Raw genomic sequence first — 26,390 nt, forward strand, 5'->3', positions numbered from 1 at the left:
TTGTAAAATGTACATTAAGTGCTTTATTTTTCCTGGCATATAATGTTAAATGAAATGTAACATTTTATTCTATCAGATGATCAAAAATAAAAGATTCCAAACTGCAAGGCTATGTCTAGACTGGCATGATTTTCCAGAAATGCTTTTAACAGAAAAGTTTTCTTTTAAAAGCATTTTCGGAAAAGCGCGTCTAGATTGGCAGGGCGCTTTTCCGGAAAAGCACTTTTTCTGGAAAAGCGTCCATGGCCAATCTAGACACACTTTTCCGCAAAAAAGCCCCAGTCACCATTTTTGCAATCGGGGCTTTTTTGTGGAAAATAGTACTGTGCTGTCTACACTGGCCCTTTTGCGCAAAAGTCTTTCGGAACGGGAGCAGCATAGTATTTCTGGAAAATCACTGACGATCTTACATGAGATCGTCAGTGCTTTTCCGGAAATTCAAGCAGCCACTGTAGACAGCTGGCAAGTTTTTCCGGAAAAGCGTTAGCTTTTACGGAAAAAGTGGCCAGTCTAGACACAGCCCAAAAGTACTTTGGTGGGAAATAGATTTGGCCAAAAATGAAGGGTGCAATCAGAGGTGACTGATGCCTATAGGGGGAGAAGAACGGGGGGGGGGGGCATACAGAGGAACAGGAAAGGGGTATGAAGCACCCCATTTAGTAATTCAAATTTTGGCAGGGGCAGTGCACCTCTCAGCGCTACCATGAGTCACCTATAGGTGTGATTTTTCAGAAAGGCCATGCACTGACCCAACTCTGCTCCCCAGAGAAGTCCATGCCAGTTTTATCACTGATTTTAACACAAGCAGAGATAGGCCACTCTGGAAGACCTTTGAATATTTCACTCTAAATAGCTACCACACAGGAGTGGTACGAATGACCTAGGACCTCGCTGTCCTCACCACAAACACCCTGGCCTGGACTTCATCGAGTCCTTACTAATGTGACTTCCTAGACTTACCCATTGCTCACTCATCCTCAATCATCTACTAAATGCATCATTCAGCAATGTACAGGTCCTTTTATGCCCAGCTCCCTGGCTCCCTGTTACCTCCCAGCTCTGATTCAGTCTCCTTGCTCTTCCCCTTCGGGTCCCTCCGGAGCTTCGTTCCTCCCTGATCTTGTCGCTTTTTACTCCCCACCATTCACTAAGCCAGCGTGGTTCATCTGCATGGCCCCTTCATGCTCCTTTCCCACACCAGCCGCTGCATATTCATTCATGCTGAGCCACCTGCCTTTTCCCTATTTGGTACTGTGCCTCTCTGTTTAAATCCCATCTCCCAGCCCCTTTTCGACAAGGAAGTTCACAGACTATAAATTACCGACATGTACATAGATGCTAAACACGCCACACATCCCTGCTCTCTCCCCTCCTTCCTCTCTGCCTTCTGGATGTCACAGTCAAGATGATCCATTCAATGGGAACGAAGCCAACTCACCACCTGGCCGCGTCAAGTCCAAAAAGAAGATTTTAAAACCACGCAAGCAATTAACAGAGGGTGCAGGGCCCTGCCACCGATGGGAATGTTGCCATTGACTTGCATGGAGGCAGGACTGGGCCCCGAAAGAAGCCATATCTAGCAATCAGCAGCCTCTAGCCCAGGCAGAGTCAAGAGTTAGGGTCCCTCAATACCAGTGTGGCCCGCCCGATAGCCAGGATGCTTAGGAGAGTGGCTGAGGGAAGGCAGCTGTATCGGAACAGGAGCTGCCGGTTACCAGCCCAGCACACCACGGAGCATGTGCACATAAAATTACAGTTTCGGATTCTTACTGCAATTCACATGGCAATGTATAATGCACCGTGTAGCAGTAATGTGAGGCCCCATCCATTGCCAACTGTGAATGTCAATGTTTTCCAAAGCACCCCAAGGCAGCTAGGTGTCTTGTTCACATTGAATTAGAATGGGGGGTGGGCATCTCACTGTTTAGCTCCCCTTTCAAAACCCCAGCCTTCCAACCTGGGGACTCTGGAGATAGTCGGAGGGTGGGGGAGGAAGTGTCCATCTTTGACCATGAGAAGGAGGCTTAAAAGAGGGCTTTGGAGGAGGAGAAAAGCACAGAGAGATCTGCTCTAGTAGCATAATAAAGGACTGGAAGGTAAAAGCAGAAGCGAAAAAAAGGGACGTGTAAGGAAAGAGGGTAGAAAAGCACATAGGGAAGAGGAGAAGCAAACTTCTGAGCAAGATAGAGAACAACTATAAGACATAAAGGGAGCCTGTGAAAGGACTCAGAAGGGGTGAAGCAGATGGAGGGATGGGTGGGGGAAGAGAACCATCTGTAGGATTTTTGCTAGGCTGAAGGAGAAAGGGTGACAAGTCAGAAAATCCAGGCAGGAGGAAGTTATTGTAATCAAAGTAAGAGATAGATGCCTTGTAGCCCCAGGAAGCTAAGGACAGATTTTAGTGATCTTAACAAGAAGTGACAGAACATAGTGAGAGACTGGGTATAAGGAAGCCAGATGAGTTCAGCAGGTTGGGAAGAAAAAAAAGGGAAGGGGGGAGACAACATATATGGTATTCTTCTTTAGAGGAGACCCTTCATTGCCACGGTAGGCAGTGATGCTTCAAGGACGCTAGTTCCCTAAAAGCGAAGTACAAAGCCAGCCAAGAAATGGCAGCTGTTAAAAAGGGACAACCAGACATGCAAGGTGATCTCTCTCCTAGCGGGTGACAGCCGGGTGACAATCTTGAGAACAGCTCTGAGCTGGAGGGAATCTGGTGAGATTGTGAGTTGAGCAGCTCAAGTCATAGCGACGGTTCCCCAGGGACGGCGGATACAACAAACTTTTATCATTTCAAGGGAGATGGTGGAGCTCAGAGAAACCCACTGCAGTGCAACTAGCAGGCTCCTAAGCACAGGCTATGATCCAGCAGGGTCCCGAAAGGAAGAGGTATGGGGAGGCTTGGAAGAGAGATTAATTCAGCCAGTGCAGCTCTGTGTGGGGGCGCTTATAGCAACTCTAAAATGGATGGTCAGCATTTTAGTCTGCCCCTTCTAAGAGACCTGACCACGCACACAGGTTGTCATACTGGGGACATACTAATGAAGACAACTAGGTGCTGCACGCTGATTATCAGGCAGATGAAAGTTGCAAAGCCTCTCCTCTGAAGAGCAAAGCAGCGGAGGGGCTGCAGCAAACTTTAACAGCTGCTCTCACAGAGCCAAGATATGCAGCTGAAGAAAGATTGTCTCCTTGAGCAACCCCTGGTGACGCTGGACACAAACCAGTCACCGTACTTGTACTGTTAGAACAGCCAAGACACTTGCAAAATCCATGAAAATAGACCTACGTCAGCACACGTCCAAGTTACCAGCCTAATTAATAACCTCTTATAAACTGCTTATAAATCCACCATTCTCCCTCATTACACACAACCCACAACTTCATGTCAATAAGCGGTGCAAGTGTCTTAGTACCCCCATTAATGTTGTTTTGGGTAATGTTGGGATACAGAGGGTGGTAAGAAAGGCTGGAACACAGAAGACTGGACTCTTTTCTTGTCTCTGCCACTGCAATCACTCTGCGACTTGGACAACTCACTTGGCCTTTCTTTGCCTCCGTAGCTGCATCTGTAAAATTAGGATAATGACTTTTACACACATTGCAGCAATGTTACAAGGGCTTAACTCAGTAAGATTTAACTGCGCTAAGCCACTCAGCAGAGGTGTGCTTCTGAAGCACAAAGCAGCATTCCAATTTTCTCACAGCCTCAAAGAATTATGATTTTAAATGAGTTTTTATGAGCTTCCTTCTCCCACAAAATGTCGCCTTTGAAATATGCAGAAAACGTGTGTGCGTGAGACAGAGAGAGAACCTAAGGCCAGATGTCTCCTGATGCCGGCTTCACTGAAACCCAAAATACTACCCTCCATTTTGGAACAAAGTTACATAACCTCATTTCCTGAGCTTAAGAAAAGGCCTTGAATTATATATGTCACTTTAAAATGGCATCAGAGTTAGGTTTATAAGCAGGCTTACATCAAAGCCAGTCTCAGTTCATACATTATGGGCACGTCTACACAGCAAGGCAAAAATCAAATTAAGTAACGCAACTTCAGCTACGTTGACTGCGTACCTGAAGTAGAAGCAGCTTAATGCGGCTTTTGGTGCTGTCTACACTGCAGGACGTGGAAGGAAGAACACTCTCCCTTTGACTTCCCTTACTCCTTGTGAAATGAGGGTTACAGAAGTCAGAGTAAGACGTCCGCCAGCTCGACATTATTTCAAAATAATGGCTTCCTGTGTAGACGCACACTTTGTTATTTTGAAATAACGACAGTCATTTCAAAATAATGCTGCAGTATAGACGTGCCCTATGACAGCCACGTCAAACACTAAAGACTGATGCACTATAGGAAAAGGAATGGACAGCCTCCTTAGTCTGATGTCTGTGGCAGTAAGAGAGGAAATCCTCACTCGAGTCACTTTTCATTCAGGAGAGACTGCCAAAAAATTCCTTGTTTGTTTGTTTTTGTTTTGGGGAGAGGTTAGGAGTGAAGTGTTACCTTCCTTGGTGCCTTAGATCCTTGGACTTGCCTTGTTTACTAGCAGGTTTTCACATGGCAATGCATAGACCTAACTTCAGGATCACAAAACCAGCCAAGTTTAGAGGCCAGATCCTCAGCTGGTGTCAATCAGTGTAGCTCATTGACATGAGGGACTCCATAGATTTATACCAGTAGACATCTGGCCTAGACATTTTACTTTGCATTATTGCAACTGCTCCCTTAGAATTATGAAAATAAGTGTAAGCCAGGGGTCTCAAGGATTGCTTGAAATGCAGCCAGCTGAAGTGGTTTAGCCTTGCAAGATAAGTAACTGTTGATATGTAAATACAGCTCATGCTGGGATGGGGAAGGAATCCAGGGTGTGGTTATATAAATCTAATTCAGCCAGGGCTGATGGAGGATCAGTTGTGAGAATGCAATGTCATGTACTGTAACTAATTTGGTCTGTTGTGGGGTCACAAATCATGCCACCCCTAATGTGGGAACTGTAAAAAATGACACCAGTGCTTGCAGGAGAGACACCATCCCTGTAAGAGGCCTCAGATGAACAAGCCTCCCCCTTCCGGAGTTGAGTGAACTGAGTAGGGGCTGGAGGGGGGAAAGGGCTTAAGCCAGCCTGCTTCATGCCAGTCAGGTGTGAGCTGTAAGACTGGTTCAACCTGCCTCTTTAAGGATAGACCTAAAGCAGACTCCATCAGGAGTCTTTTTGCTAGTCCAGTGGAAGCTGGAATCTTTTGCCAGCCTAGGTGGTGGCTAAAGAGTTGAAATCACTAAGAGCTGAAGTCACTGGTTTAGCCTGGAGCCAGACCCATTGCAGCCAGCGGAGCGGCTGGTGGGAACGATCAGCGGGCAGCTGGTAGGAGCGGCGGCAGGCGGCGCAAGCAGACCACAGGAGCAGCACAACGGTGGCACGGCCTCAGGCTCAATGAGTGGAGTCATCAGGGTGATGTGTCAGAGTCCGCACTGACTGGACAGCGCTGTAAGTGGGGTGTTTGAAGTGGGGTACAGAGAAAGTTTGGGTCAGTGAATGGAACCCTTACCTTGTTGGACTAGTGAGCCTGTGGGGCAAAGGACATTGCTCAATCCATTTGAGCTGGGACGGTTACCCCAGGGGGGAGAAGGGGGGATTAGGAACTATCTTTGTGGTATTTTTCCGAGCTAATGCCATGTAACCTCTCTCTTTCTTCAAAAGTTCTTTTTTACGCTCAGACTCTGTGCTTGCGAGTGGGGATGCATTGCCTCTCAGAGGCACCCAGGGGTGTGTGAATTTCCCTGGGTACTGGGTAGGGGTGAGATGGATGAAAAGGGGCCCCTAAATATTGAACCCGGCCCTGGCTGCTGCTGGCACTACCTGACAGAAGGGTTACATAAGATTATAATTTTCTTCCCAGGTTTGTCCTTTGCCACCTGGCAAACACTGATCGAGACAATTTATCCATCTCTCTTACCCTTGTCACCCCGATATCTGCCTGGCCATGGTACCTTAGCATCTAGTGGGGGAACCGAACCCAGCCACAAATGGGGGGCTGGCACTAGAGCCACATTTTCATATTTTCATGGGGAAAAAATAGAAAATGTCCTCACAAAAATAAAGATTCTGAACGCCTTTTGATTCTCCCATAAATGCCACCTGTTTCACAGACCAGGAATTGAGACATGGAGAAAAAGAGACTTGTTCATAGTCACACAGCAGAGCTAAGAACTGGATTGAGTCCCACGTCACTGGTGTAACCATCAGGCCATTTTTTCCTCCCAAGACATGAATTTGGCAAACTTTTCAGGGAAACCACTGTAGATGTGCCATCGGAGGAGAGGGTGGAAGAGGGGATGATGGACAAAGAGTTGACCATAAAGAAACAATAAGAATATAATAAATTCTAACCCATACCAATAGCACCATTTGTGCTCTGAATGCAGTACTGTTTGTGCATGCATTTATGTGTTATGCATGTCGGCACCTGTCACTATTTATGTAATAAGTAAGTCAGCACATCTGTATTCGTTTATGATTTGCAACAGAACTATCTTAATGGTGTTATTGCACATGTTCAAGCAAATTGCTACACTTATTTTTGGCTTATCTGTGTACAAAATGTGCAGCGCATCGCAGTATTTTATGCCTGTGTTGCAAATAATGGATTTTTTGGTGCGAGTTGTAACAAGGTCAAGAGATTGGGGGCAGTAGAGAAAAAAGAAAAGACAAAAGAAGAAAGCAAAAGAACTGAAGGGGTTTGATGTCCGGAACTGGAGGAGGAGATGGGGTGATGGAAAAGACTGAGGGTACGTTCATACTGCATGTTTATTTTGATATAAGCTATTCCGGAATAGTTATTCTAAAATAGCTTATTTCGAAATAGAGCATCCACACCGCAGGGAAGCTTCAAAATTAGTCCGAGGCAGACTCCCCTAATGTAGACGTGCGATCTTGTTTTAGAGCCCCAGGAGGTACTGAGGAGGAATAACTTAGAATGGCCCTGGTGAGGGGCTACTTCGAAATAGCAGCAGTGGAGCGTCTACACAGGCCTTATTTCGAAATAGCTATTTCAGAATAGGCATTACTCTTCGTAGAATGAGGTTTACAGATTTCGGAAGAAGTCGTACGTTATTTCAGAATTATTTCGAAATAACTCACATTGTTATTTCAAAATAACACTAGTTATCTTGAAATAATGGTGCAGTGTAGACGCACCTGGACATATCAAAAACCAGAGAGGGAAAACAAGACAGGTGAACACCTCTACGGAGCCGAAAGAGAGAGAGAATAAATACAGCCCTCAGCGATGGTCCAGCAGGGAGAAGGGGAAAATCATTTGGAAACCAAGAAATGGTCAGTCAGGGACAAGGCTTCTGTGGAGAATTACATTACAATACAGTCGACTGACATCATCTGCCATTGTCCTTATGTGAAGCCTCACCCTTTGAATTTGTCATTGCTTTATCTCCTTCCTTTTCCCTAACCCTAACCCTTCCCCCAGCACTGAAAACAGTGGTTGGAGGTAAAGGGGTAAAAATATATCATTAAGGGAGTTGCTACTTCTTAAAGCTGGAGACCGTCTGGGGAAGACAGAGTATTTGCAGCTAAATGTGGGACCCACCGATTGTCCCCAATGAATAGAGCCTGGGATCAGAGTACCACCCAGGCAAAATTAGCAGGGCGTCAAATTAGTTATTGCACAAGGAACCTCCGCAGCATGCCTCTCCCTCATATGTGTGGCTTTGGGAGGATTCGTTTGGCAGGGCAATCTCTCTTGCGACTGGCTGAGAGGATGCCGGGAAGATTGTGTGGAGGTGATGGGAATATTAGGGCTCTAAAACTGTCAAGGAAACGTGTTTGTATCTGGTCTAGCTACTCTGTGGAAAGCCATCTGTCCCTGGGAGACTGAGCACCTTGTAAACACCAAGTGGGTGTTAAATGCAAAAACAGGCCCTGCTACAGGGAGGGTAAAGGGGGCATGGAGCCAGCCCCCCTGCTCCCACCTTGCCCAGGGGCCTGCATGGGGTGTCAGAGCAAAAAAATTAGGCCCCTGAGCAAAAAAGTTAGGTCATAGGAGCCGCCGTTGCTAGGGAGGAGAGGAATATCTTCTACCCATCTTAATGGCCCTTCAATGTAGCTCTAAGAGTCAGGGACTGATCCTGTCACTTGCCAACATCACCCCCTCCGCCCCATGTGGTCATTTGTAACAGACGTCCCCCATAGCCGTCAGATCCTCTCATGCACCATTCAGTGCTCAAAGATGTAGGCTCTGAAGTACAAAGAGATGCAAAGTACGTCCTCTCTGGCTGACATGACCTTAGCACCACTCCTTAGTTTGGCCACAGGGAGACCAGTGGGTAGAACAACGGACCAGCGTCACAACCATCTGTCGGGCTCAAACCTCAGCACAGGGCAGAATGCCAAAATTCAGTGGCTCAAGGCAAGATTCCACTTTCTGATAAAGGCAGTGCTCTTGTCGGACATCTTTCTAGCAGACTCAACAGTCTCATGTGGAGTTCTCCAGGTTCAAAGGCTGCCCTTGATTACCAGGAAAAACTTGAAAAACAAGGAATAGTTTAGCAGCACCTTAAAGACTAACAAAACATGTAGATAGTATCATGAGCTTTCGTGGGTACAACCCACTTCTGCAGATGATGGGTTGTACCTACGAAAGCTCATGATACCATCTACATGTTTTGTTAGTCTTTAAGGTGCTGCTAAACTATTCATTGTTTTTCAAGTTTTTCCAGTTACAGACTAACTCAGCTACCTTTCTGAAGCTCTTGATTACCACAACACTCATAAGGCTCATTAAAATCCCTCCCCCTCAATGCAGATACAGTGATAACGCATCAAGGAGTACATGCACACAGGTGTCTATCCCATTAGACAGGATTCAAAGAAAGCAGGAAGCTAAGAGATTCAACTGGATACGTTTCACTCTCAAGCCACCAAAGATAAATAGATAGGAATGTGACACACTAAATGTAGGAGCATCTTCCTTTGAATCAGGCTGCACAGGAGCTGGGATATTTGACATTGGTATTAATATGCTGGCTGATACGATGGTTTGAATAATAATAGTAAGGGAGCTATTTTCAAAAGCACTTCATAGGCCTGATAAATTCGGATAAAGTCAGACTTTCCAGCATGAGCCAATCCCTCCACAGCCACAGGTGCAGACGGCTGCTGCAGCTGAAACAAGCTGAGGTTGATCACATTTTCCATGTAAAAGGGCACAATAATTACAACTGATGGAAGGTACTGGCACCAAAACTCATTCTTGGTAGGAAAAACCACCAGATTCACAATGCAAACAGGGGAACCACTGCAGGTGAGGTCCTAATCTAATAATATTTAGCAGTAACAGACTCTGCTCCCACCCACCGCAGTTGTGTTAGGAGACTGGTAAAACTCTTGGAAATAGTGTACACTGCTACTGTGCTGGAAATAGTAGTGTTATTCAGTGCAATACTTGATTGGGATCACTACTGTTAGCACCCCCCACACGTGTGCAAATTCCATTTTGAACAGCAAGCCCCTGGGAATTTTATTGGGTCTCCAGGATGACGGGGGACAGATGTTGTGTTTCAGCTTTAAATACTGGAGTCAGTCTGTACTGGATAGCAGCTACAGATCTTTGTCTTTTGTGCTTTTAGGATGTCACAAGGGTGGGGGAGAAAAATTGTTCTCCTTGGCCTCTGACGACCGGTCAAGAAGCAATGGGCTTACATTGCAGCAAGGGAGGTTTAGGCTGGATATTAGGACAATCTTCCTAACTGCCAGGGTGGTTAAACACTGGAATAAATTGCCTAGGAAGGTAGTGGAATCTCCATCTCTGGAGATATTTAAGAGTAGGTTAGATAGACATCTATCAGGGATGGTCTATACGGTGTTCGGTCCTGCCCTGAGGGCGGGGGACTGGACTTGATGACCTCTCAAGCTCCCTTCCAGCTCTAGTATTCTATGATTCGAGAGAGGGCATGCTTTCACGATAGAAACTGCACTGCTTATCACATGTGCCTCCCCTTCAAATAGACATGTCACGAAGAGGGAGAAAAGTCCCTTTAAGGAATGAGCGAATAGGTAAAGGGACAGATATTTGAAAGAGCTGTGCACAGGGATGCTGCGTACCTCTGAATCTTTGGCAGGTTTTTGTGTGTCTGCCTGGGAGCTGAGCTCTTTGGAAAACCTGCTCCACAGAAGATTCATGCTCTGTCATGAGCAAAGAATCACATGCTGTGTCCTGTGACCCTATGCCATGTCTGCTGGAGTAGGGCACATGAAAGACATTGTGCCTGACGAAGGACGTGTGAAATAAACCGACTTCTGGGACCAGGCTGGGTTGCAGCCAATTCAGCAGAGGCCATTTTCATTTTGCTTTTAAGAAAAGAGACGGATAGCTCCAGTCTACTTGGACAAGTCAGGAAAACCAAACAAATCCCAAATTCTTGGTTGCAGATGAGACGGGCCCAGTGCAACTTGGGAGGGTGGGGGGAACACGCAAAAGTCATCGCTGTGACTCCTCCTGTGGCCACGTACGCTGGATTTGAAGGCCTCATTATGTTGATGGTGCAATCTTAATATAGGAATGAACCTGAGCCAAAACTCTTTTCTTCCAAGCCTCTATGTCTATCTAATTCCAGCTGGCAGAGGTAGAGCACACTAATACCTTCTGCAATTCCCAACGTTAGTTAGGACTGTCTCCTTATTAGCTTGAGATATTGGCTCACATCATAATTGCAGCCCCAGTTTTACAAGGGGAAATTCTTTTTTCTTGTCTTATTTCCAGGGTTCTGTTGTTGCATCAGAGCTGAGCTAGTTTTTGTGTATTCCCGAGAGACAGCCTCATGTGCCCCAGCTTGTGGGCATGGTCTAGGGCAGGACTTCAAGAAAATGAAGGACGAGGCTATGAAAAATACAGGAAAGAGCTGTGCCATCTTGCCACCATGGTTGTATTCCTGGCACAAAATCATAAGTGTGTTTTAGTGTACAGCCTCTTCCCGACTTCCGAACCGGTTACGGACCAAGCAATTGGTCGTAACTCAGTTTGTTCGTAAGTTGGACCCCATAGAGTTAAACGAAACCGCGCTGTTCGTAAGCACGGATTGCGTTCATAACTCAGGGTCCGCCATTTACAACAGCTTCGATCGTAACTGCGAACGGTCATAAGTCGACTGCTCACAACTCGGGGACCAGCTGTATTGTCCTTTGCATGATAATTCCATGAAAAAATTACCTTTGGCCTGATCAACCCCTTTAGCCAGTTAAGCCACACCTCTTTTGTCGATACGAGTTGTGGGGCATGAGGCAACAAATAAAGGTTGTCCCTTAAAATACAGGTTGGGTGGCTGCTCTAGTATTACGTTGCTGGGATTCTGTATTCTGCCTGACAGTTATATCTCAGGGCTAGAGGAGACATTTCCCCACATTCAGGGTTCTCTTTGTGCTTCGGAAGTGACGCCCTAGGCCAGGGGTGGCCAACCTACACCTGAGAAGGAGCCAGAATTTACCAATGCACATGGCCAAAGAGCAACAGTTCTAGGTCACCAGCCCTGATCATCTCCCCACCACCACTCTCAGCACATCCTGCCCACTGGCAGCCCCACCAGTCAGCGCTGCCTCCTCCTTCTCCTCCTACCCACTGTGATCAGCTCTTTTTCAGTGGGAGACACTGGAGGGGGAAGCATGGGCGTGACCGGCTCAGTGGAGAGTAGGACGTGGCAGGATCCTATGGGGAAAAGGTGGAGGGGGAGAGCACTTAGGGCAGAGCAGTGGGTTGAACAGTGAGCACCCTCCGGTCCAGTGGAAAGTTGGCACCTGTAGCTGCAGCCCTGGATTTGGATACCTATGTAAGGAGCCACATATTAACTTCTGAAGAGCCGTATGTGTCTCTGGAGCCACAGGTTGGCCACCCCTGCCCTAGGCTTTGGGGATTCTTTATGAAACTTTCAACACTAAACTCCTGCAGTTCGCCATCATTAGACTCACGCACAACGCTCGTGCATTTCATCTTGCACATCTCTCTTATGGACCCAAAGGAGAAGGGGAAACTGGCCTCCCTCAGGTCAGAGGTCCATGGTTGCATCAGAATTGAGGCCTAGTCCTTATTTTAGTTCCAAGAAACTCATGGAAACAGCATGAACTACCAGATTTACACCTTGCCTAGCTCATACCAATATCTCATTGTGCGCAAGCCCTGCTAGTTCAATTGACTGAGAACTTATGAGCTTACAAATCTGTGCAAAGCACGAAAGTCCCTCACATCTTTGCAAATCCTTTTTGAACTGAGCTTGGAAAAGTTTGTGCCACTCTACAACAAGCCTCTTAAAAATACCCAATTGAGATATGCCTTTATTCCACCTACTTTTGCTCATGGTTGTCTTGGTTCATGCTGTTGTGTAGCTTTCACCACACTCGTTTCCATATCCAGGCTATCTAAAAGTAGCAGGTGCTAGCTTTGCGAAGAGTCCCATGATGCAAACAATTCTTTGTGTATCTGAACTAAACCAATTCAACCTGTGAATCCAGCAAGCAAGTTTTTAGTTTTAGGTGGAAAACATGGAGCTCACAGTAAAATATTAGGGACTTGAAACAGACACAGCTGGAAAGGTCTGACTATGCAAAATGACTCTTCCCAAAAATTATCCCCAGAACCATCCAACACCAAGAACATGATACTTTGAGTCCATTTCTCTCTCAGTATATACAGTATTATGTGATGAAAATACTAGAGGGAGCATTACTTTATCTGCATGAGGCTTATGAATAGGATGACCCAAGTCTTTGCCATATAGACCTGTAATACTACTACTACTAATCCTACATAGCTCTTTTCATTCACCCATCTGAAAGCACTTTGCAAACGAAAGTCATATTTTTCATATGGGGAAACTGAGGCAGGCCTTTGGTTTGAGGTCAGATTCAGGCTGGTTTGTATTTAATCAGAGACACATTCCCCAATCTGATGCTTCAATCAGCGCTTTTGCTATCCGCGCCATAAAAGCTGTTCTGAATGCAGACTGTGCGGAAACAACTGCTCATGCCTTCACCTGAGGAGTTTGTTTCTTCTTGGCACATTCACAGCATAACTCACCCGAACAGTAACAAAAAATAATTATTTTGTATTTGCATTACAGTTGTGGCTAGAGGCTTTGAAGAGATTGGCATCCCATTATGCTGAGTGCTGTACAACTTCTTAATGAGACACAACCCCTACTCTGAAGAGCTCCAGCCTAGGTATACAAGACAAATGCAGGTTTGGAGAGGAGAAATTGCTAGCTCAATGGCACAAAGCCGAAGAGTTGGGAATAGATCATTAGACTCGCAGGCCAGTAGTCCCCTAGACCACATTGCCCCCCCCTCCCCAAAGTTCAATGTGTCCTAGAAAAGTGTTAAGAGCCCAAAGGAGTGTCTTTTCCAGTACTTTCTTGAATGTTTGATTGTGGCCACTGCCCGGGACATGATATTAGCCTTGCTGGACAAATAGAAACATAGAAATATAGGGCTGCAAGGGACTTGTTCGTTTGTGTAAAAGGCCTGGAGAGGGTCAGAATCTGTCAGGTAAAATCACCCATTCGTTCCAGAACCATACAAGAAAATACAATTAGAGATTAGTCCACCGAGTGCGTCACGGGTGATATATCACCTGCAAATCATTTTAAAAGCATGTACTGACCTCAGCTCCTTAATTCCTTGAGTTGTTGATTCCAATTATCAAGCAGCCATGTAGCAAAAGGCTTTTCATCCCTTAAGATTTCTAACGCGCAGATACAATAAAAGTCAATTTATTCTGCAATCACAAGGACATGGACAGTTAATAGGTTGCACCATTTTTCTCTCCCCTCAAATGCTTCCGAGTGGATCCATTAACATGTTTACACATTAGACTTAAACAATAGTAGTGCTTCCTCTTCTCTGGGGGTAACAAATTCAACCCACTTTTTGTACATGTCACTGGGAGGTTCTTTATTATTACAGCTCAAAAGAAATCTACATAATTGGTTATGAATAATTTGTAACTTGTCTGAAACCCTCCATGTAGCTATCTGATTTACTAAGTCTTCATACTCCAGGAGAAGTAGAAGACTTTAATACAGTTTTTAATTGCGAGATCATAATTTAAGCACATCACTGCTTGTTAATGTAGCAGGTACATCAGACAAAAAGGCTTCTCTCTAGAGCTGTTTCAGGTACCTGTTGTGGACCTATGGGACCACTAGAGAGAAAGTGGTCCATTGCAGTTGAGTTTCTCTGCAAGACGATGTAGCAAACAAAAGAGGTTAGAGGCCAGGAGTTTCTGTGCCTTGGTTTGTTTTTTACTCTGGATTCTACATGAAGAAAAGGTGATATTGTCATTCAAGCACTGCATATGGAAATGGGAGAGCCAGGTTCCATCTCTATCTCTCCCAAAAATTTCTTTGTATGATCTTGGCCAACTCCCTGAATCTGGAAATGGGAATAATAATGTTTTCCTACCCAGCATATCAAGATGCAACAAGAAGTTTAGTTAGTCCAGTGATAGGGTCCATCAGAATACAAAGCTCCCTTCATCCAAAAATAAAAGGGGACTTCTGGTGCAATGAGGTTTTGATCTTGAAAAAGTCTCTATTATTTTTGAGAGTACACTACGCCGATACCGGCATCCCTTTTGTGTGCTCTCCTGTGGGTGCATCAGTCACTGGCCAGCTGAAGGGAATTTTCATGTGAAAACTCTGTGTGTGTGTGTGTGTGTGTGTGTGTGTGTGTGTGCGCGCGCACACGTGATTTCAGTAATAGTGAACAAAAAGCATGCGTAGAGAAATGGAAGTCAGGATAACCACCAGTTTAAAAAAAAATCATTCCCTGTACTTTTATGTGACTTGAAGAATCTCGTTTTCATGCCGTTTCTGCAATTAACTTGTTCTATTTCTTGTATTTTTCCTTTCATCTTGTATAATGGCCCTATTTCAGCAACTACACAAGAAGCCTTCAGATTGCCACTTTTAGCGAAGTATTTCTGTAGGTGGGCTGCCTTTCTAGAGGGCTGTCGACATAAGCTAACAGTACCATCTAAGTCTTTGACGTATGCAACATAACACCATTATGCAGAAGAGCACTTCCACACACGCTTAATTTTACACAAGGGCTTAAATCCCATTTATCTCATGTGTATACATGCTTTCCAGAAGCTAGCCTTATACATAAGTCCACACATATATTCAAGAAAGCATATGCTTAACCTTGACTATGTCTCCAGTGCAGCTCTCTTCCAGGATATCAGAGGTATCCCAGAAAAGCTATGCCACGTCCAAGGAACAATTTCGGAAAAGCGGACGCATTCTTTCACCATCCCTGTAAACCTCGTTGTACGAGGAAAAAGGGATGTGCCGAAAGAAAAGTGGAAAAGGATATGTAAATTGTGGTTTGCAATTTGTATATCTTTTTCCGACTTTTCTTTGTAGTGTAGACACATTCTAAGACATGACTTCATTGGGACTTGACTATAAGCATGTGATTAAGTACTGCCTAAAGCTAATGGACTTAAGCAGATGCTTAAATGCTTTCTCTGAATTAGGGTCTCTGTAATTAATTTGTCTTTGTTGTACTTTGATCTTCTTAATTATGTAATGCCATGTGTTTTATTTTGTCTTTAATTAAATTTTCTTAAAAAAACACTCAAAACTTCAAATTGTCTAAAAGACCCCTCTAAACCCTTTCATCCCCCCTTATTTAAAAAAAAAAGTTATTGTCTTGGAACCAAACTCAACACAGCCCCTCTGACAAAAGCCGTGAGGCAGCAACTAGCTGCAACTAGCAACCAGCTGAATAATACATTTTACACAACTCTGTTATCGGCATCACATTTTTAAAGGTAAGTCATTAATAAAAAGGGGGAATAAAGTGGTCCTTAATTATGTAAGACATTAAGAGGCTGAGTGTTTGGCTTCTGTGTCACATTCACTTTGTGAAAATAAATGATTTAAGCCAGAGTGAATATTTCTCGGTGGAAATCACAGCTTGAAGATGATTCCTTACACCTGAAGCCGAAGTCTGAGCAACTTAGTGTTGTGGTGCCACCAGAGGCTTGGAGCCACCGGCAACTCCCCCACTTGCTACGCCCTAGCACTAGCCCTGGCTTTTATATGCAGAAAAGCTGTAGTCACAACACAGCTGGGCCATGGAGTTTTTTATAGCATGGTGGAGGGGATGGCTCAGGAAAATACAAGTATGGGTTTTGCTGCTCCTGTCAAACACCACACGCTGCTCTGATGGCAACATACCAGAAACTGGAACAGGGATTTCCAGAACAAAACACGAGTTGCTACAGTTTGAACTGAAGGCTGCTTGGCGGGGCTGGAGCAGCAGACCTGCCAATGGGGGGAGGGGCAGTTGCCCTGGGGACCAGTGATGCAAAAGGGCCCGAGGAGCCTGTCTGTTGATGCTACTGCAAGAGTGACGGAAGCCAGAGCGCCAAGCCCTTCAAATCGCGGGGGGTCTGCAGGATGGCGGGGGGAGCCCCGCCCCTTACAAGAGCACAGAGTCAGTCCCGCCTCACTTTGCCTGGCAAATCTGTCAACCCTCCTGTATAACAAATTCACCCTTCGTGACCTGGCGCAAACAGACCTGGAACAAATTCTCCCTAGTGGCTTAAATCGGTGGGTTCCCAACCTTTTTATACCACGGACCGGCAAACCCATTCACAAATGTTTGCCTTCTGTCTCCTCCAACCCCAACCCCTCCAGCCGTGACAAGCCTCTTCTCCCCACCCCCTCCATGGTGCTGCAGTCAAGGGCAGGGGAAAAGGGGTTGGGGCAGGCAAGATGGCAGAGCTACTCTGGTGGCTACTCTCTTGGGGGTGCGGCTTGCCCCAATGGTCTTTCTGCAAGACAGCTCTCCCCTGCAGGCTTGCTGCCCCCAGTGTCCACTCTCACTATCACATCCCTCCTTTTTATGCGCCTCCCCTTCCATGTTATGGAAAACAGTCTCATTCCCGGCACTTCCCATATTCTTGGCACAACCAAACCCTGGCCTTGTATTAATTAGGATGAGAGGACACTGCCTACCAAATTTGGTGGTCCTAGCATTTACCATTTAGGAGGAGTTCTAGAACCTACAGACTCAGAGATGGACAGATGCACATTTCTAAAACATATAGCTAGACAAGGCCCACAAGACTTCTGTGAAGTTCATCTAACTAGTCGGTAGTTTACTCAAGACTTCAGTGCTGCTGTCCCTTCATTTAGAGTCATCCATTCTGCTTCCAAGCCAGGAGAAGATCTTATCTGTAAAGAGGATGGCACAGATTTAACTACATGGCACGTTCCCATTTAACAATGTGTATTCCAGCCCATCCATTTTTTCCTGCTTTTATTTAAATGCCAGCAGAAACTTTGCTTCACTTTACTTCACTCTGAATCTAGTTCCCAAGCTGGTACTTGATGTGACCCTTCCATTGTAGAGTAATATTTAAGCCCACATTGTATTCATGAGCAATGAACTCCCTGTATGCTGGTGGCATGGAGCATTGTGGGGTCTCACGTTAATTGTCCTTCTTAGAGGGAAGGGGACGTTAGGGTAATCTCAGTGTTCCCTGCTCTTGCGTACCCTCTCTCCGCAGCCAGCTAAATCATTCTGCCAGAATTTATTTACCTCTATGGCTAATACAAAGACCTTGAACAACGAATCAGAGGATGCCAAGCACTGGATCTTTTACACACACAGATAGAGCCTAGATTGCTCAGGATGGATGGGCTATGAGAGACTGGGACTCTCTTCAGTAAACAGTCTAACACGCATATCCATGCCTGAACCATCAGTATCTTGTGCACTCAGTTGAGGTCTCCCCTCTGTTTCTCTCTGCAGTCTGCCTCCGTCAGTATTTTTTGTGGGAACCCCCATTATTGTAGCGTTTTCCATTTGACGCCTATCCCCACCCCTTTCTTTCAAACACAAATGTGATTCATTTGCAGTCTCGAGGATGTTTTTATGCACGTGAGATGCCGATCGATCCGGAATTGCTGTCTGATCATTACTGTAAGTCGGGTGGGGAACCGAAGGCCTGGGAGCCACATCCAGCCCCTGGCTTGCCTGAATCTGGCCCCCCAAGGCTCAGGGTTCCTCTGCCCAGCATTCGGGAGCCCACACTGGAGCTCCAGTCCCCGTGCCCTTCCCCCTCCTAGGCTCGGGTGTGTTAGGGGACTATGGGTAGCATCTTTCTCCTCAATCAGGGGCCACATCAGTGAGGGGATTTTTGGTTTGCTTGTTGGGGGGGGGGAAGGTTGGGTTTGGTTTTTAATTTTTGAGGTTTTTTGTGGGGGTCAGCAGCCCCCCACCCAAAAAAAGTTTCCCCACTCCTGCTGTAAGTACATTTTTAAAAAAATTAGTAAAAAAGGATGTGTTTATTGCTAGCCATGCAGAGGGAGAGGAACTGGGGCCCATGGTCATTACTGAGAACACCAGATTTTTGAGCCTAGGGGATTGACTCTGAATCCGGCATCACTGTGAGCCAGTCGCTACTGAGCTGGAAACACTTTGGAACCTGCGTAAATCAGCGAGGCCCTGACTGAGTCATGGCCTAGTCTGAGTGGAATTTCGAGGCGGCACACCGATAAGAAAGGGTGTCCATTATTGCTTTGTCTGTAAAACACCACTGGAGCCTGGGCTAGTGCCAAGTGACCAATAGAGCATCACTAGAGTCTCCGCGCCGAGCATCTGATCAATGGAGCAGCACTCCAGTCTGGGTCTCTGCCAGATGATTGCCAGGGTAGCCCTAGTCACTGTTACTGCAAGCTGTTTGCCGGAGCGGCACCAGCATTTATACTGCTGCCACTATATCAGTGGAGTAGCTCTGGAATCTATATCACTCCAGCACTGATCAGCGGTGAGAACAGAATAATAATGATGTGGTGTTTTACAGCATACTGGCCTTTAATCAAAGGCTCTCAAACCAAATTACAGATTCTACTTAAACCACAAATCCCTCCTAAGAGGTAGTGTAGGCTTTTTACTATCCCCAAGATGAGTAAACCAAGTTAAGGGTCCAACCTGACTGATATTTTCTCCTATGGAACGTGTCCTAAGGGGCCAGCTTGTCACAAGAGCTCAGTATACAGCATGTACTCAACAAGCTTGAGCTCTCTGGAAGATCAGGCCACAAGGATTAGCCTTTTGGAAAAACTGAGTCCACATGACTTGCTCAAGGTCTCAAAAGCCAATGGCAGCCTAAGAATCTAAGGCCAGGTCTAGACGAGACCTGGAAGGTCAGCTTAAGGTACGCAACATAAACAACATAGCTGGAGTCGACATACCCTAAGCTGAACTTGGCGCTGTCTTCACAGTGGGAGGCCAATGGGAGCAAACACTGCTGTTGGCTTCCCTTACTGGCACCTACCGGGGGCACCCTCAGCATTCGATGTAATGGGTCTATACCAGATCTGCTAAATTGAACACCAGAAGATCGATCTCCAGCCAGACAAATGGAGATGTGGCCTACGACTCCCTGGTGTTGTGAGTGAATAGGCCTGATAGAAGACTGATGTGAGTGTTAAGAATCTGTTCTGATAACATTTAACCAGCATAAGCAGAACTGGGCATGTTTAAGAAATTGCAGAGTCACTGTATTTGTGAGAAAAAGAAAAGATAAAGTAACTAACGGGCTAATAAAGCCCAGTTTGAACCAACACTAACCCCGCACTGACAAGGGGGAAGCATTAGCATGGAAGTGAGTGACTACTATATACGGCTAAGAAAAGATAACAAAAAGTTATAAAGAAGTTTGGGTAGCAAAGGGAAAGTGGAGCTGTATTGTCTGGTGCTGGAAGTGACTGTTGAGATTATCCTGAGAAGCTTCCCATTTATAAGTAACTGATCCCCATTTGCTTTGCTTCAATAAAAGTTAAACCCATCTGCTGAGTAAGGCCCCGTCTACATAGCACAATTATTTCGGCATGAAGAAATACTTGGAAATAGCTTATTTCAAAATAGCACGTCTTTACTACAGGGAAGCCTGGAAATTAATGCAAGGCAGGCTCCCTTAATGTGGACATGCTACCTCAATTTAGAGCTCCAAGAGGCACTGGGGAGTAATTACTTTGAACGGCCTGGAGGAGAAGCTATTTTGAAATAGCAGCAGTGGAGCATCCACACTACTGCTATTCCGAAATAGCTATTTCAGAAGAGGTGTTATTCCTCCTGGAATGAGGTTTATAAACACTGAAATAAGCCACCCATTATTCTGAAATCATTTCGAAATAATGGCCTAACTGTGTAGATGCTCACATAGTTATTTTGGAATAACAAATGTTATTCCAAAATAACGCTGCTGTGTTGACGTACCCCAGGGCTACATCTACACTGCAGGCTTCTTGCACAAGAACTGTTTTGTGACAAGAGTTCTTGTGCAAAAGGTCTTGCGCAAAAGTGCGTCCACGCTGCCATGTGCTTTTGCGCAAGAGCATCCATGGAAGTGTGGACACTCTGTTGCGCAAGAAAGCTCTGACGGCCATTTTAACCTGTCCGCACTGCCTTCTTGCACAAGAGCTCTTGCGCAAGAGGGCTTATTCCTCGTGGGGAGAAGGATAACTCTTGAGCAAGAAGCCCTCTTTTCCCTCAGACCCCAAGAAACCTGCAGCGTAGACGTAGCCTAAGTGAATTTCAACCCACCATTTTGGCAAACCAGCCAGCAGGGTGAAATCCTGCTCCAGTGATGTCAACAGAAGTTTCCAGGGGGCCAGGATTTCAATCCCAGCTCTCCTCCAACCCCCAAAGCACCCACCTTTTCAGAGCTGGGAATAGAACCCAGACCTTTTGATTTCCAGCTCCCTAAACTAGAATCACTCCACTCTGCCATGCATAACAGGGATTGTCCCCAAAGAAGACTATACCTCCGTATCTTTCACAATGCTTTAAGAAAAGCATCGAAGATACTTTCTACAGACTTCTTTGATGCTTTGTTGCTATTTGACTAGAGAGAGAGGAACAACAAACAATATGTGAACCAGTCAACTCAATTCACCATAAACAAACTTCTGCTTGCTCTCTTCTCATAGACATAAATGAGCTCCCTCTTTGCCCTGTTTTGTCTCACTGGCAACCATATTTCAATCACCCTTTTCAAGGTCATTCTATAGATAAGAGGAACAAAAGTTTGGCTAAAACTGACTCTTGCTCCACCTCTCTGTCCTGAACAGTTTTTTCTCTGGTTACGTCTAGACTACAGGCTTCTTGCACAATAAGCTTTTGTTTGGAAGAGATCTTCTTTTGCACACTGCAAAAGCACATAGAAAAAGCAATGCACTTTTTCGAAAGCATCCACACTGCCTGGATGCTCTCTCGCATGTAAACAGAGATTGATGTGGACAGAATGGCCACCAGGGCACCTGTGCTTTTTCCTCTTCCCTTTTCTTCCGAAAAAACTCCCTCTTCCCCATCAGCTCACGCCTTTTTGCAAAAGAGCTCTTTTGCAAAAAGGCTTCTTCCTCATACAATGAGGATTACCAATTGCACAAAAAGCCCTCTGTCGAAAGAATGCAATTGCAGTGTGGACGTAACTCAAGTTTTGCTGGAAAAAAAGCTGTTTTTCTGACAAAACTCTGTAGTCTAGACATACCCTCTGTGCCATCGTCTCTTGTCTCAAAGCCAGCTTTTAACTAGTCCCTACCCTGCCTTTGTGGATGAGTCTTTTTGATACTAAATCTTTCCTGAGCTTTTGAGAGTCTGGAACAGGCCAGAGGAATATGATTACAATGTACAGAGGCTGAAGGTGTGTAAGCAACAAAGAGAAAGGAATTGTTTGGGATACAAGGAGAGGCAGGGAAAAATCAGGCGGTCCAGAAAATTTTCAAAACAGTAAGATATATTCCTCTGTGGAATAATTGTCCGAGGGAAGTAAACAGTAGAAGCATCTTTGCTTGGCACATATAAAACTAAGCTGGATAAGCACTAGTAAACATACAGACCTTCATTGGCAGGGAAAGAGTCTAGTTGAGGTAATAGTTCTTATCTATCTTTACGTTCTAGGATAAATCAGGTCAGATCTTTTGCTCTAGTCTAAAAACTGAAGAATGCACTTAATTCATGCAATATTAATCAGCAATAATCTCTTTTATGAATCCACATGGATTGCTCCTTATTAAATTAGATATTTCTAGAGTGTTTCTTTTTAATCATTTAATCTTTTTAATCAGAGGTGGCCTTGCTTTGTGAATTGGGATGACACAAGGAGTATCTAACTCCCTTGAGCTCTGATATAGGCTCTACCACAGATTCATGCCATATTGATGTGCAATGGACTCAGTAGACCCATATTTTCAAATGCCCCCATGACTTTTGGGAGTCTCATTTTTGAATGCCTAAAATTGAGATAGCTTGGACCTCATTTTCAGAGATACTGAGTACCCGCAACTCTGACTGATATCAGCGAGGAACAATGTTTCCTCTAATCTTTTCCATCCATGTGCAGATTTTGTCCATCCATGTGCAAAATAAATATTATGTGTACCAAGGCATGTACAAATGAGCACCACCAGGAGAAACATAAACCTATTTATGAGCACTCTGGGCAGTACAGGAATCTCTCCTAAGCAGCCACACAAGCCTACAGCTTACAGGGAACACTGGTGGGAAAGTTTTTGAGGTCTTGAAAGCAGACTGTTGGAAGAGGAAGCAATTTAGGGCTGTGTCTAGACTGGCATGATTTTCCGCAAATGCTTTTAACGGAAAAGTTTTTCTGTTAAAAGCATTTGCGGAAAAGAGTGTCTAGATTGGCATGGACGCTTTTCCACAAAAGCACTTTTTGGAGAAAAGCGTCCGTGCCAATCTAGACGCAGTTTTGCACAAGAAAGCCCCGATCACCATTTTCGCCATCGGGGCTTTTTTGCGCAAAACAGTTTTTAGCTGTGTACACGGGCCCTCTTGCGCAAACACATTTCCGGAAAAGGGCTTTTGCCCGAACAGGAATGTCAAAGCATTTGCGCAAGAAGCACTGATTTCAGACAGTAGAACGTCAGTGCTTTTGCGCAAAATCAAGCGGCCAGTTTAGATAGCTGGCAAGTTTTTCCGCAAAAGCACTTGCTTTTGCAGAAAAACTTGCCAGTCGAGACAAAGCCTAGTAGTAATGCGTTTGCCCCACACTAGCCCATTAAGGGCAAAACCCCAGCCCTGAGTGAGGGCTGCAAGAGAAACCATAGCTGAGGCCGTTCTTGCTAATGAGGGACTCCTGGAGGAAGAGGAGGCGTGACTGTTGCTCTGGCTAGAAAGCAGAAGGGCTCTGATTGCCAGGGAAGCAGGAGACTTCCTGGAGGTAGAGTAGTGCTGGGGAAGGAAGGCAGGGCTGGGGAGGCTCTGGCCAAGCGAGCTCCCAGGCTGCAGGACCTAAAGCAAGGCTGGAGGCTACATGGGCTGTAGAGAGGCAGCCGTGGTAGGCAGGGGCAGTAGGTCCAAGTCCCTTTGCCAGTGACGAGTGGCTATTACAGACTGCAGTTTGCCCCTGAGGCAGGGGCAAGATGAAGACTGGCAGTGGGTCACTGAGGCAAGGTGGGTACAGGGGAATTGGGTGTACCCTGGGGGGAGAATAGGGTGCCCTGGGGAAGGGAGGACCCTGCAGTGCAAGCAAGATAAACCCAAACCCTCAAAAGGGGGGCTCAGACACTGGAGAGGGCACTGCCGGAGGGCAGTGTTCTGAAGAGGATGGCATGGTCAAGGAGAATATGGGGAGACACCAGCTAGAGGGAGGTGTCCAGCAAGCCAAATTGGCTAATTTCCAGAGCAACCAGCCGGAGGCGCCCTGGTGGTGAGTCTGCCCCATGACATGCAGTGAACATGGTATGTGCAGTCCCCTCCTGATGTGAGGGGGCTATTTTAGGCACTCTGGCCATTGCGCCATGCTGCCCTGTGACCAAGGGAGCTATCTTACAGACTCTGGCCAACAGGCCACATGAGGAGACCTGCAAAACTGTGGGTGGAAAAAAGGATGTTGTTTGGAAGGTGTGGGTGGCCAGCTTCCTGAGCAGCAGAAGGGACTGGTCTGGCTGCTGCAGGGGTAGGCACCTGGACTCCATGGGAAACCAGGCACCAAGAGCTGGGAGCCAGGGCCTGGACCTAGAATTTGTTTTGCCTGTGGGCACAGGGGACATGTGAGGAAGGAGTGCCCCTACTGGGTTGGAGCAGGGAGGCCCCAACCAGATAATATGGACAATGGGAGAGCATCTTCGGTGAAGGCAATGGGGGGGTCATGAACATTTTGGGCCTGTGGGGAGCCTGGGCACCTGAAGAAGGAGTGCACCATGGGGACCTGCAGGGCCCTGGCTAGACTACAAATGGCATGGAGGAGGTAGGGTTACCAGGTAGACCGTGCCACGGGCAGGAGGGACTGGCTGGAGGTGGGTGGGAAGCAGAGCTGGCAGGGAGGTCTGGGTGCCGTGGGGCTAGCCGGGAGGAAGGGGGGCCAGAAAGCAGAGCTGGGGAGGGCCGGGGGCTGCTGGGCTGGATAGGAGGAGAGGGGGGCCCAGAGGAAGGGTGGCAGGAAGCAGAGCTGGGGAGGGTTGGGGGCCACTGGGCTGGATGGGGGGGGCCAGAGGAAGGAGGGTGGGGAGAGGGGGTGCAGCCACTGGCCGCAGCTGGAGTCCAAGGGGCTGTGCCCCTGGCAGACACTCCCTCAAGTTGCTCATAGAAGCTGGGTGGGAGGAGGCGCTGAGAGTCACTCCCCCCGCCCGGCTTCTGCACGCAACCAGAGGCTCCCAGCTGAGAGGTGGGGCCGCAATTGGTGCTGGGAGCCTCTGGTTGTGTGCAGAAGCCGGGTGGGGGGAGTGGCTGGGAGTCCCAGCCCCCAAGCCCCCCAGCTCTTGCCCATGACCAGAGTCTCCTAGCCCAGTCACTCCCCCGCCCCTGCCAGGCTTCCGTCCAGCGCCCAGTCGGGAATTCAGAAAATACCGGACATTGCACATGGGGCGGGAGGCCAAGAAGGAGGTTCAGCGCAAGGCTACTCCAAAGGAGGGAGTGGTGAGGGCAAAAGCCTCCTGTAAGGGAGTGTCTGGGGTCCTGCCTGGGAGCAGGCTGTGCTTCAGTGGGGCCCCAGACCCTTGCTAGGGTGGAGAGGACCACTGTGGGGACCCAGACCCTTGAAGAGGGGAGTAGGCTGCTCCATGGGGTGGAGAACCTGCAGAAGGAGAGACACCCCATGGGCCCAGGTAAGGCAAATATTGGGCCGTTAGGGTACCCCGCCCGCTGTGGGAGATACGTGAGGAGGGTGAGACACAGGGCATTTGCCCTGTGCTGGCCCTTTAAGGGTAAAACCCCAGGCCTGAGTGAGGGCTGAGAGCAAAGCCCCAGCTGAGGCAGTTCTGGCTAATGAGGGCCCAGCTGGGGGCTATATAAAGGACTCCTGGGGGAGAGGAGGACTGGTTGCTGCTCTGCACAGAGAGCAGTAAGGACCTGACTGCTGGGGAAGCAGGAGGCTTCCTGGGGGTAGAGCAGGGCTGGGGAAGGCAGGCAGGGCTGGGGAAGCTCTGGCCATGTGAGCTCCCAAGCTGCAGGGCCTGAAGCAAGGCCCAAGGCAACTAGAGATGTAGAGAGGCAGCCATGGGAGGCAGGGGCAGCAGGTCCACACCCCTTTGCCAATTATGAGTGGCCATTACAGCCTGCAGTTTGCTAGGGTTGCCAGGTGTCCGGTATTGACCCAGACAGTCTGGTAGCTTCACCTTCTGTCCAGTAAAAACAATTCAGAAAATACTGGACACCTACAATTATTCTCTTCCCCTCCTCCCCCACTCTTCTCTCTTCCCCTTCCCCTGAGGAGGCAAAAATACCGGGTGCTTACCTAGTTCTGCAAAGGAGCTGCCTGGCCAGGAGCAGGAAGACAAAATGGCAGCCTTAGGGACAAAAAGCCTCAAAAGCATTTTTAAAAGGGGCCATGATGGTTTTTTGTTTTGCTTAACTCAGTCTTTTTCCTCAACAACTTCGGTCTCCCCCTATTTTTCTCAACAAAATTGTTTTACCCGGTTGGGGGAGTGGGGGTATTTTTGGTTAAACCATCGGGAAACCCTACAGTTTTCCCCTGAGGCAGGGGCTAGATGAAGACTGGCAGTGAGGCAAGCTGGGTACAAGTGAACTGGGTGTTCCCTGGGAGGAGAACAGGGTGCCCCGGTGAAAGGAGGACCCTGGAGTGCAAGCAGAATAAACCCCAACCCTCAGAAAGGGGCTCAGACACTGGAGAGGGCACTGCCAGAGGGCAGTGTCCTGAAGAGGATGCTGTGGTTAAGGAGAACACGGGGAGACACCAGCTAGAGGGTGGTGTCCAGCAAGCCAAATCGGCTAATTCCCAGAACAACAAGCTGGAAGTGCCATGGTGTTGAGTCTGCCTGGTGACAGATGCTCAATAGTTCCTGTATCTACCCCTTCTCTCTTCCACCGCCCCCGCTCCCCCCCCCAAC

General features: G+C 47.0%; 1 long non-coding RNA gene across 2 annotated transcripts in view; it reads right to left on the bottom strand.

The window, feature by feature from the left end:
• Positions 1-413: 413 nt before the first annotated feature.
• The window catches only part of LOC112544298 (uncharacterized), a 28,125-nt gene continuing 2,148 nt past the window's right edge, over positions 414-26,390 (bottom strand). The window contains exons 4-6 of one of the 2 annotated variants that reach the window (XR_012897004.1): positions 17,053-17,246; positions 13,661-13,774; positions 414-3,569 (exon numbers count right to left, since the gene is read on the bottom strand). This is a non-coding gene — a long non-coding RNA (uncharacterized LOC112544298). Of the gene's footprint in view, positions 3,570-13,660; positions 13,775-17,027; positions 17,247-26,390 lie in introns of both variants that reach the window. The other variant, XR_012897005.1, reaches the window with a different exon arrangement.

The sequence above is a fragment of the Pelodiscus sinensis genome, chromosome 21, assembly GCF_049634645.1.
Source record: "Pelodiscus sinensis isolate JC-2024 chromosome 21, ASM4963464v1, whole genome shotgun sequence".
Lineage (NCBI taxonomy): Eukaryota > Metazoa > Chordata > Testudines > Trionychidae > Pelodiscus > Pelodiscus sinensis.